The following is a 12606-nucleotide window of genomic DNA, read 5'->3' as shown; positions in this document are numbered from 1 at the left end:
GGGCCTCATGAGGACAGAGTATTGGGGGACAGTCACCTCCCTGTCCCTGCTGGCCACTCCTCTTCTGATGGAGCCCAGGATACCATTGGCCTTGCGAGCTGCAAGACCACACTGCTGGCTCATGTTAAGTTTCTAATCCCCCATGACACCCAGGTCTTTCTCAGCAGGGGTACTCCCAAAGAGCTCTTCTCCCAGTTTGTATATATGTCTGGGATTCTTCCAGCCCAAGTGCAACACCTTACACTTCAGTGTTGAACCTCATTAGGTTCACCCGGGCCCATCTTTCCAGCCTGTCAAGATCCGTCTGGATGGCTTCCTTTCCTTCTATTGTATCAACCACACCACTCAGCTTGGTGTCATCACTCAATTCCATCACTGATGTCATTGATAAAGATGTTAAAGAGAACCAGTCCCAAGACAGACCCACTGACCACCACCCTTTGGCTACGGTCTGTTAACCAGTTTCTTATCCACTAGATGGTCCACCCATCAGACCCACATCTCTCCAATTTAGAGATAAGGATGTGGTGGGGGACTGTGTCAAAGGCCTTGCACAAGTCCAGGTAGATGATATCGGTTGCCTTCCCTTTTATCTACCGATGCTGTCACTCCATCACAGAAGCTCACCAGATTGGTGAAACACAACCTTCCCTTGGTGAAGCCGTGTTGGCTGTTCTGAATCACGTGGTCATCCCTCATGTGCTCCAACATGTCATCCAGGAGGATCTGTTCCATGATCTTCCCAGGCACAGAGGTGAGGCTCACCAGCTTGTAATTCCCTGGTCTTCCTTGCTCCCTTTCTTATAAATGGGAGTGACATGACCTTTTTTCCAGTCCTTGGGGACCTCTCCTCACAGCCATAACTTTTCAAATATGATGGAGAGTGGCTCTGCAACCACATCAGCCAGCTCCTTCAGGACCCTGGGATGCATGTCATCAAGCTCCATAGACTTTTAGACATTCAGTGTCTCTATACACCTTTTTTTTTTTTCTTCACCATGGCAGGGAGGTTGGAACTAGATCATGTTTGAGGTGCCATCCAACCCAAAGCATTCTGTGATTCTATGATACATGAAATGCTGTGACTACCTCAGATAGCATTGTTTGGGGACTTCAGAAAAATAAGATCTCCTCTGGTACATGTCCATTAACATGACTAATTCAAAGAAGGAAATTCAAGTGAAGTATTTGGTGAGTCAGAGAGGAAGCTGTTCAGTTTCTCTTAAGAAAAAGGCTTTTTCAATAGTTCTCTCCAGCCTCAGTGTGAAGTCTCAGGAGACAAAAAATCCTTGCCCATTTCTGACAGAAATAGTCTTGTAAGCACTGGACACAACCAGTACATACAGGAGTATTTTAGTCATTCACTTTGAAGTCATAATGAGCACTAGTACCTGGTCTGGCTTCCCAGTTGGTTCCACTGAATGGAATCTCTGCTCTATTTTACTGCCATAATGTCACGATGGCCCCTAGAATCCTTCCTGTAAAATGGATTTGATATGTAAGTGACATTTTCTTTGTCTTTCATTGAATGTTGTGGAATTAGTTTTTAGACTGTATTCTAAGGTTACCTTAACAGCAAAGTGATGCTATTGCTTTTAAATTTCACATTACCTTTTTAGTTTTCAGCCATGAAGGGACAGGATATATGGCTGTATTTTTGCACTGGGCAGAGGCTCAGGATTTGCTTAAGCATGACCTAATACTGTAAATATATCCTATTAGTCTTTTCAATTGTATATATAGGCAAAAATGGTTCAAGGACAAGAAGACTGGATATTCACTTTGGCACCTTAAATGGCCATTTCACTTACAAATATTAATATTTTGTCAACATCAGAGCTGAGGCTTTCAGTCAATCCCTGCATACCTACAAGTGATTTTACATTGTTATTCAGATGCAATTATCTATTAGCTGTGGTAGCTAGTACCTAAAAAACCCACTAGGCAATCTCAAAGAAAGTTTCAGGTGAGGGCGGCGAGGGAAGCAAACTGTCACACTGTCTTATAATCATAGAATCACAGACTGGTTTAGGTTGGGAGGCACCTCAAAGATCACCTAGGTCCAACCTCCCTGCCTTGGGCAGGGACACTATCCACTAGACTAGGTTACCCATTACCTTTCTATAACGGATCAAACATTTATGGCATGTTAATGAGTATAAGTGTTGAAGTGCAGATCATTCTGCAGGACAAGCATATATTATAATGATCAACTTAAGTGATTAATAATATTGTCATCTTGGCTTATTCAAGTGTAACCTAGGTTCTATTTAGTGAAAGTCTCCTGGAAATTTATTGCAAGTGTAATTAAAGTGAGGGAAAGAAAGAAATGCTGAAGGTGGTGATAATGAGCTATCAGGAACATCTGGCAATTATTCCTAGCTTTAAAGATTTCTAGCACTTAGTGAGCGAACCCTTTGCTGCTGTAAAGCAAATTGAACAAGTAGGCTCTAAAGATATGCTGAAAAGTGAAGCAAAAATGCAGATTCTCTTTTCAGCAACTCATTAGAAAATACTGAAGTTTTTTAAAAGAATTCCTCCCTAGATACATATGAGGAAAATATAGACCTTGATATAAATGAGATTCCCTAGAGCCATCATCACTAACAAAGCTAGACAGGCACAGGTTATTTTGGGTTATCAACATGCAGAGAAACTCTCAATGTTTTTGAACAATGTGCTGAATCATGACTTTAGGTTATGCACAGTTTTCATCACTTGCTACAACGGACAATGTGAAAGGGTACAGTGACCAGTGCTGAGTTTTAAAAATGATTTCCTTCTTTTTTTTCTTACACTGTTTGCTCTCATGATATTTTTAGATATTTTTAGCAAAACAATTCATAAAAAAAGCATCACCATTTTTAATATAGTTTGTAATTTTTTAGTTCATAGTCTAGTTTATTTTCTCTCAACAACAGATGGACCTTTGCAGTATTACTAAATGAGACTTCCATCTCAGATCAGAATTTGTCTAAGGAAAAAATTTCTCAGTTTACATAATTTAAACCAGATTGGGGTTGAAACAGTTTCTTTATATATTAACAATATGCAGTTATCCAGAAGTGAAGCATACAGGATCAATACCAGTAATAAAATAAAATAGCTGCAATACGAGAGGCAGGAGGTTAAATACGTATGATTTATAAACACTTTTATCTGATCCCAAATTTATCCCCAAATGTTCTAATGACGTCATACATAAACAGACGTGTGCATGCACACACACACACACAGAGTTTAAAGCGTGTTTTTTGGTTGGGTTTTTTTCCCATTCTCCTCCCCCTTGGAGGCTTGAGGGGTTGAGTGAGCTGCTACTTGGTGCTCAGTTGCTGTCTGAAGTTAAACCATGGCAACTGTTAACTTCTGAGAACTAAGGAAAGAAAAAGTAGAAGGAAAAGAGAAAACAGGATGATTTAGATCTGCTGTAGGAAAAAAAAAAACCCACCAACAAACCAACAACCACAAATTTATTAATTTAGAAACATCTACAACAGGTGCAAACTCTCAATATTTAGCTTGTATCCACTGAAATGGATGAGGTCATCCTTAGTAGAGGCCATCCAAGATATGGTTTATAAAAACTGTGAGTGGAATTTCAGAACTATGAAATAGGTAACCTTTTTATCTCTCAACAGTATTTCAGAAGGAAGCATGCCTGCTGCCCAGCTAGTTTCCACAACAAACGGGTTTTGATAGACTTTTCCATCACTACCCTGAATGTAATGGACACATTTTCAACCCTTTGTCCGAGACAACAAGACACTCCCAAATTTGCTGCTTAATGAAGGAGAGAGACAAATTCATTCAGGAACTACCTATAAAAAGTTTGACGAGTCTGTCAAAACTATGCAGAAAACAGGCTTGGTGACTTATAGAAGAAACTTTCTGTTTTTATGGAACTGAGGACTGGATGTGGGATATTTAAGTTGTTTTTGAACTTGAAACTCCTCCCTATCTGGAGCAGACTCCAGGACCTGACAGACAGATACTGTATCACTGACCACTTGTGGATGACATCAATGGGTTCATGGTAATCCTCTATAACATTAATATGTTATATAAAATACTTGAACAATAATTCTTCTAGGGAAACTCAAGCTGAAATACCATACACACCAGAGAACAAATGTTACTGGTAGATGACATAGTCTGTTGAAAGACATTTCAAGGCAGAAACAGACTAGGAAATGGAAGAAACTGATTTCAACACTGTTGTTGCACCTGTGCTATGGGATAGATCTGCTTCACTGGGTACCTTGACTTGTAAAGATCAGAGGATCCAATGGAGGATCCTTTTCCTCACAGGGCATGTGAGGGATAGTGTACTGTTAGGTGCACTGCAGCTCTCAAAAGGTGTTTGAGGCATATGCTCTGGACAGGACCACGACAGTGTAGACAGTCTCAGAAACTTTTGTTTAATAGACAGAAAGATTGTTCCCTTAACCAAGGACCTATGAATTTTCTGAATATTTCTTTAATTTGTTACCATTTCACAATAATTTCTTTCAGCCTCTTTCACTTTCTTTCAGATGCATAAGCATTAATTGCCAGTTGATACACTCACATTCAGGAGGCAGGCAGGCGATCTGAATGCTGCTCCTTTTTTAATGTATTGGTCTCCATTGTCTTCATTGTTAAGCAGTGTCAACTACTCTGCCAGAACTTGCTTTGCTGAGATCACACAATCTAATTTTCCCCTTTTTTGTTCTATTATTATAGTCATTATTTCTCAGCTAGTCCACTGCTCTTAAAATAACAAATCAGCTGTGCTACTTCACAATTAAGTATAAAACTAACCCTTCTACATCACTCATGCACAATAAAACAACCTTGTATCAAGTGGAAAATTTATTGCTTGTTTATTCCCCCTTGTTTCTATGTGCTTGTTTGTCTTAGTGTAGTTGAAAACTCTTATTTTGCTGTTTATAAATTATTCCAGTTTTGAATCATTTGACACCTTGACCCCTTTTCCTTAGAAAATATTTTTTTAGACCATAAGATTTTTTTCAAGCCACTTGGATTCTGAGCCCAAATAATTACACAGTTCTCCTGATAAAAGTCTGTGGTTTTTCACAGGGAACATTATTATTTATATGTATTACACATGTAATACTCTAAACAAAAGTTAGTATAGAATCATAGAATCATAGAATCATAGTGGTTGGAAGGGACCTTGAGAGACCATCGGGGTACAAACCCCCTTCCAAAGCAGCTCCCCAGCTCATATTGCACAGATAGGCATCCAGAGGGGTCTTGAATATCTCCAAAGCTGGAGACTCCAGCACCTCCCCGGGCAGCCTGTGCCAGGGCTCTGTCGCCCTCACTGTGAAAAAGTTCTTCTGCATGTTGGTGCGGAAATTCCTGTGCTCCAACTTGCAGCCATTGCCCCTTGTCCTGTCTCCACAGAGCACTGAAAAAGGGCCGGCCATTTCCAACTGCATCCCATACTTCAGATATTTATAAACATTAATAAGCCCCCCCTTAGTCTTCTTTTCTCAAGGCTGAACAGTATATACCTTATTATTTTCCTATTTGAAGGAAAATCATGTAAAGAAAAAAAAAATTAGTGATTCAAGGTAAAACCTTGCTATTAGCTCCTATTAACAATAAACACAAAGCTGACTTTGGATATTAGCATACCTGGAGCCAATCTTATGAGTCTGTGAGCATCCTCATTGGGAAGAGCTCATTATAGGAAATCTGGGTACACAGCTGAAAACCAAAAAAATCTCACCCAAAAAAATAAACTAAACTAAGAAGGTAAAGTTTTCAAGACAGAAAGACCATAGCAAATCAAAATATTTCTAAAGTGATTCTTCTCTGTGGAGGAAGAACATTTTCACTTATAAGCATAATGTCAACGTTGCAGTAGGGACTTGGCTACAGTATTTTATCTCTTTGTAGGGTTATTTAAATCAATTTTTGCGTGGAGCTAAATGACGTGAAAGAAGCATCTATTTCAACAAAAAAGTCAAATTCTTAACACTTTAAAAAAAATATTTTAGCACTTAAACCAAATAGTGGTTTTCAAATTAAAAGCTAGGAAAACAACATAATCTAGATTGTACATGATTTACTGAAGTCATTGAAGTTCAATCATAGTTTTGATACTTTCTTTTTACAATATAACATATCTTTTAAAAAATTCTTTGATCACATACAGTATTTTTTTTTCTAAATAAACCCAAACCCAATAATTCTAAAACATTTAAGAAAGTGATGAGTTACCGAAGGACATAAACTAAGTTAAAAGCAAAAAAAATACCACCTATTTTCAAAAAAAAAATACAGTACTATACTGAAAATTACTGTATCACAAAGAATATCTTTCTTGACGGCAAGCTCTGCAGTATAAAACTAATTGGAAAAACTTCACATATCATGATTATTAATAAGGATTTCATATAACATGGGACATGCACTCATTACCATTCAGAAAGTTAGATTCATATAGAAATCAAATGTAGTAGTCCCTGCATCATTAAAAAAAAATCTGGTTTTGAGGGAAGAAATAGCAAGTGACCTTTTAATTTTTTATGCTAATTCAACAAACTAGTTTAATTGCCTTGTAATTTACTTCTCTCTGGTATAGGTACTTCAGTGACTTCTTACTAGTGTATTTCCAGCTATTTTCTTGCAGTGGATGCATTTGTTTATTAATAGAGCACAAAATATATTAAAAGAATCTATTAAATATTTTAAAAAGTGGAATTTGGTTAAACCATTGATTTTGAATCATTGTCTTTCTGTGACGCAAATTGCAAGCAAGTCATGTTGGAGTGTTCATTTTACACATACGCCTCAGGTGCATAAACTCAGACTGCAGGCACCAATTGATCTTCAGAGAAACTTTGCTCTGCAGGCACTATTCTGCCAAAGCCTTTGTTTTGTGATGTAGCACACAACAGAAGCCGCTTCTGAGAGGATGGAAAAGAAATCAAGAAGAATATATCTTGGCTTAGGTTAATCAAAACTCTTTCCCTTCATCTCTGACAGAAAATCATCTGAATGAAAGATCATTCTGAAAGGTGGACAAACCTATTTTGAATCTTAGAGGCTTGCTGACTGTAGTCAAAGCACAGTTCTCTCTAAAGAATTCTGCTTGTAGAAAGAAGACTGATTTTTTTCCTCATCTCTCTATTTTGTCCCTTCTTTCAAATAAAAATGGAAGTATAGACCTGTAGCTTAAGAATTTTTTGGCCTTTGATGGATAATTTTGAGATGTTTTTCTGAAATAAAACAAAATAAAATGAAGGTTTTTAAGTATTAAGAGGATGACCTATTTTTGCTATCAAGAGAACAATAAGTGTACTTGCTATTTATACATGATAACATCTGTTTTAATTACAATTGCCACAAGCATAATTGTGAAGAACAAAAAGAAGAATAATTACTGTTGCTGTAGTTGCAGTTTCTTCATGCTATTAAAATACATATTTCTAGATTACATTTTGATAAGCTAACATTGCAGAAAACCACACCTGTGTTGAAGTATGGACATCTATAACTGTGATTGTTTCCTTCTGTGTTGCCTTCCTTTCACACCTTTCCTCCTGGAGTTCATATTAAGTAGTCTTTGTGAATTATAGACAGGGAAATGTTGTGTTGTTGTCAAAGGAAAATAAATAATGTCATGTTAGAGTGAACTGACTCACATTTTCAAGGACAGCCAAGAACACCCAGAAAGATGCCTTCTCCTTCATGGCCCGTAGAAGACCCCCACATACCAATATTTTCTCACCTGCCTCACAGAATGAATTACAAGTAGGAAGATAGTGCCATTTAGGAATAGAAAGAGAAGTTGGAACTACAATTAAGCACACATATAGAAATTATTAGCTAAGGAAAGAGGAATCTGTGTTCTCAGAAGCCATTGTTCAAGAGGAAGTGTTGACCTGCTGTTCCTGTTTCAGTGATACCTGTTGCTATCAGCTGTTCGTGGGATAGGCTAAAGAAGTGCATCCCACCAGAGCAGAGAGAAAGTGCAAATTTTGATCTGCTCAAAGACAGAACTGCATATTATTTTGGAAAAAATAAAAAAATAAGCTATTTGTTCAAACACAAATTGCACTACAGACAGCTGCTTCTTTTAAAAACAGTTTCACCAGGAGCATAAATAAAAGTGAAGAAAACGTAAATATGTTAACAGACAAAATATGTACTCATTACTGTAATGCTTTGCTTAATCTCCTGTATCATATAGTCTTATTCGTATACATTCTTGACAAGAACAGCATGCAGCAGCTGAGATTTACATAATTTTTTTTATTTTGTGTCCTAAAGGAATACTTAAGTAGAGAGCAGCATTAGCTATTATGGAAAGGGAGCAATATGCTACCTTGGGTTTAATATTGTTAGCAACTCAGTTGGAGACTATGTCAGATTTACAACATAGTATCTGGTTAATATTGACAGTAGCACAACCTCTTTCAAAGCTCTTGAGGCAACTGTCATAGATGCCAAAAGTGTCATATATTGCTGAGAAGGAAGAACGGGGATTTTGTTACCTATCACCCTAAAGTTACCTGCAGGAAGGGTACGGGGATTATTTTTATCCCTGGGGTAGACTCTCAGCACTCTCTTCCTCTTATAGCCTTTTTAAATTTATGTCTGTGAACAGTATGTCATAACTGAATTGCATTTCATTTATACCTTGCAAGCAGCAAAATTTGTACATGTGCTTTTAGATCACAGTGTTGATTTTCAGCACTTGCATTGTGCAGGTAAGTATGCTTACTTGATATGAAGCATATTTCCTAATTTCCAAGTAACAAAATTATGACTCACAGAAACATAGAATCATCAAGGTTGGAAAACACCTTGAAGATCATCAAGTCCAACCATCAGCCCTACATGACTGTAACCTCTAGACCATCTCCTGAAGGTGAGGCAGATGTTGCTAGCCAGTTTACTTTAGTGCCACATGCTGTATGAAGAGCATAACACATCTTCCCTAACTGCCACCCTTGGCTCAGTTCATTGTAACTACAAATTCAGGGAATCAGTTGTAAATATTTCTTCCTATTAGGTTGTACATGGTGAGCAGTGCTACCAAAGGATAGCTGTTGTATAGGTGTATTTTAAATTAGTTGCATACTGGCATATTTGTAGGGGGTCTTCCATCTTTTCCTTAGCTGTTACTCTTATGATTCAGGTTCACTTTAAGTTTCTTGGATACATTTTTACTTAATTCAGCAAGCAATAGATCACAAGCCTGTGTTTCCTTTCCTGCAAACAAGAAGCAGAGAGAACAGTTACCCTCTGGTAGCTATTATGTGCCGAGGTGTTCTTTAGATGTAAACTCAGCATGTGGCAAGGGTATGCATCTGTCATGCTGAATTTCACCCAAGTTCACCTATAGACCTCATTACCCTCACTGACCTTTTAGGTATATATTTCTCACGTAACAGACCTTTAGCCTTTAGCTATTCTGGGAGTGATCTCATTAATTTCTACCTCTATGCGGTATCTTAGGCAACAGGAACTTTTTCAGTCAACAGCCTCACTCAGGAAGCTTACTAAAGCAAGATACATGTTTCTCTTGAGGAGCTGCAATGCACTGATTAGAGAAGCTTTTCCTTTTCTGTTTTTTATGTTCATGTTTTTTCATGTTAAACCAAACTGAAAGTCTAAAACCACAGCACAGTCGAAGTGCATGATCTTCTTTTTTGGTTGCATTTTACAAGACCTGACTGCTTTTGACCTTTTTTTATCCACTTCAATCCTTTTTAATTATTTCTACTCTTAGTAAAACAGAACAGAGCCTGCAAACATGAGCTAGACAGATGCTAACTTGGGTATTCTTCCTTCACATCCCATCTTACCCCAATTGTAATTTCTTCTTGTTTCATCCTTTTCTTATTTAACCTGAAATAAATGTTTTCTATAAGTAAGATGGAAGGTCCAGCAAATAGCAAATAATTTAAGTGGACAATTAAATAGAATACACAATAATTGTAAATTGAAGAATCTTACTAGAATTTTTCACAACTGAGGATTCAGCTACATTTCTTCTAAGATTTATGATGTCCTTCACAAAACAAACTACAGTTGATACAAATGGAAAATCAAAAGGCTTTATTAAACACAGGTCAATTATGCAAAGAACAAACGAATCGAAGAATACACTGCAATACAAAACCTGAAGTTGCAAAGTTACATGTTTCTTAGGCTATCTGTGTTTCACCATCAGAAATGAATCAGGAATCTGAACAGCCTGCACTGATCAAAAGACTTTGTATGGTGTCATGAAAATAAAATTTCTCATATATTCGTCTCTACCATTACATCACAAGAAGGTTCATAGGTGAAAAAGTGAGTGACAAGGTATTTCCTAATTTATCATAATAACTTCTGTTACAGTGTGTGTCATTTTGCCCTGTAGCACGAGACAGATTGTGGCTGCAGTTAAGAAATCAGTGAACCTGGGGAAATTCCACTTTCCTTACTCATGGAAAAAGTCAGTTCCTCTTCTGGTTATATCTCCTCATAGTTTATCTGTGTCTCGTTCATGTGCTTTTCACAGATCTGTCTTAGTCAGAGCTAGAAGATACCTAGTATGTGTCTATAATATGTATGACCTGATTAGAGTCAGAAATGGGTTGAATGGGTCACTCCAATAATCTGAATTTGTACATCGCTGTTGTCCTTACAAAGACACTTTCCACTTTGACTTAGTTAACTTGTAGGGCTTTTCCTATTGCTATTTGGGTTTTGGTTTTTTTCTATGGTTTCTTTTTTACACTGTCCTTAACAATGAGAGGTTTTGGGTTTTTTTGAAAGTTCTCAGTAAAGTTATCTTGTCAGGTGTGATAGCCTATTTGAATATATGATAACAAAAATAAACCATTTAGAAATAACAATGCCCCAAAACATGAATAAAATATAAGAATATATATAATATAAAACTTACAGAAATGAGGCATTTAAAGAATGTGGCAAAAGCAATAGCTTCAATAGAAAGAACCAGAAAGACTCTAAGTAATATCATATTCTCATAAGGCTTGATGTCTCAGCTGATGTTGAATGGAATAGTTTCATCAAAATCAATGAAGCTGGGCTAATCTACACCCTTTCAGTTGAACGGAACTAGGCCAGTTCACACCAGCTGGGAGAACAGGCTGCTCCTGCAATAGCATGTCCTTGGTTTTAGTAATTTACAGTCAGCAGATCTGCTTCAAGTTATGGTTATTCCAAGTAAGGTCTTAATTCATTTATGAAAAGAAGGCCAGAAGTGTTTAATAAGGAGAGATGTATGGAAGGGTTTTGTGGCAGGTATCCATTACAAAAGGATTTGCATGCATAATTGAAAAGTAGGGATGTTAGCATGATGAAATAGCTTGAGGTAAAGAACACATAGAAAAAGTGGAGTAATATAAAATGACAGTGAAAATATGGATGAAAGAGGCCAACTGAATATCTGCCAGGAAACACTGATAAGTCATTTCATAATTCCAGGATTTCTGGGAAGCAAATGCTGTTCAGTAGATATGGTCACAAATGGATTGTAATTACTCTTCACTAAACAGAATGTAGGGAAAATGTCAGAAGATGCCATAGTGATGCATTCTCTTTCAACATGAACTTTCATTTTTGTTTATTTATTAAAAATTCTTCATGTTACATAGAATCTTATCATTTGACAGGAGCATTATATTTAATTAATTAGGATCTGCACATGCCTATTTAATATTTTGTCTGTTCTGGTACATTGAAGCCTAGGAACTGATTGTTTTTGCAACAGCACTGGGAATCCAATCTATCTCCCGGCTTGGCAAGGCCTTTTAATGTAGGTCTCAGCAGGGGAAGTCACTGGGCATGTTTTCATAGAAGCTACTCCTATTATTGGGCCTTAGACTTCCCCTAGGAAATTATTCACAGCATAATTAGTTACTGAAACAAGAAGTCTTTACAGTTGCTTTCAGAACACACTCCAGTTTAGTGACTGAAAGGAATATGAGAATTTGGGGAAAGCTATCAATGGTAAACCCCTTTAAATAGGGGGAAAATGCATAGATAAGGCTATGAGCCATGTCCGTGCTTACTCTGTTCTAAAACTTTTTTTCTAAATTTTGTTTGCATGATTAATTTCACTTGGTTTAGGCCAGATATATGTTTAAATGAGGTGCATATTTAATTGCAACTACAAAAATAAATAATTGATCTTTAACATCCAGACCTCTGTTGCCTGATTTCAAGCTAGATAAAAGCATGGCTTTCTGCATGTCTGCTCATCCTTGTTCACATTTACGGGTTTTTAACCAAGCATTTCTGAAGGAAATCTTGTACTTGATTACAAATACTGGTTTATATGTTTGGAAAGAGACTCCCATACACACCTACTTTCTGTTTACAAAAAGGATGGGTTACACAGTAAAGCAAATATTATAATTAGAGCACTATTTTCCTAATTGTTTGATGACTAAGTATAAATTTTGAACCTTTGAATTGTATGCCGAGGATAATACTAGGTTAAATGCAAAGTGCTGTTCTGGTAGTCCTCACTGTACATTAGAGAATGACTGGCTGAAATGTATATTCTATTTCTTATGCTGTTTTGTTTGATTGCTAGGAGTTACAAAAAATGTAAATACTACATATTTT

Source organism: Gallinula chloropus (assembly GCF_964237585.1).
Source record: "Gallinula chloropus genome assembly, chromosome: 1".
Classification (NCBI taxonomy): Eukaryota; Metazoa; Chordata; class Aves; order Gruiformes; family Rallidae; genus Gallinula; species Gallinula chloropus.
Note: the sequence above shows the minus strand (reverse complement) of the source record.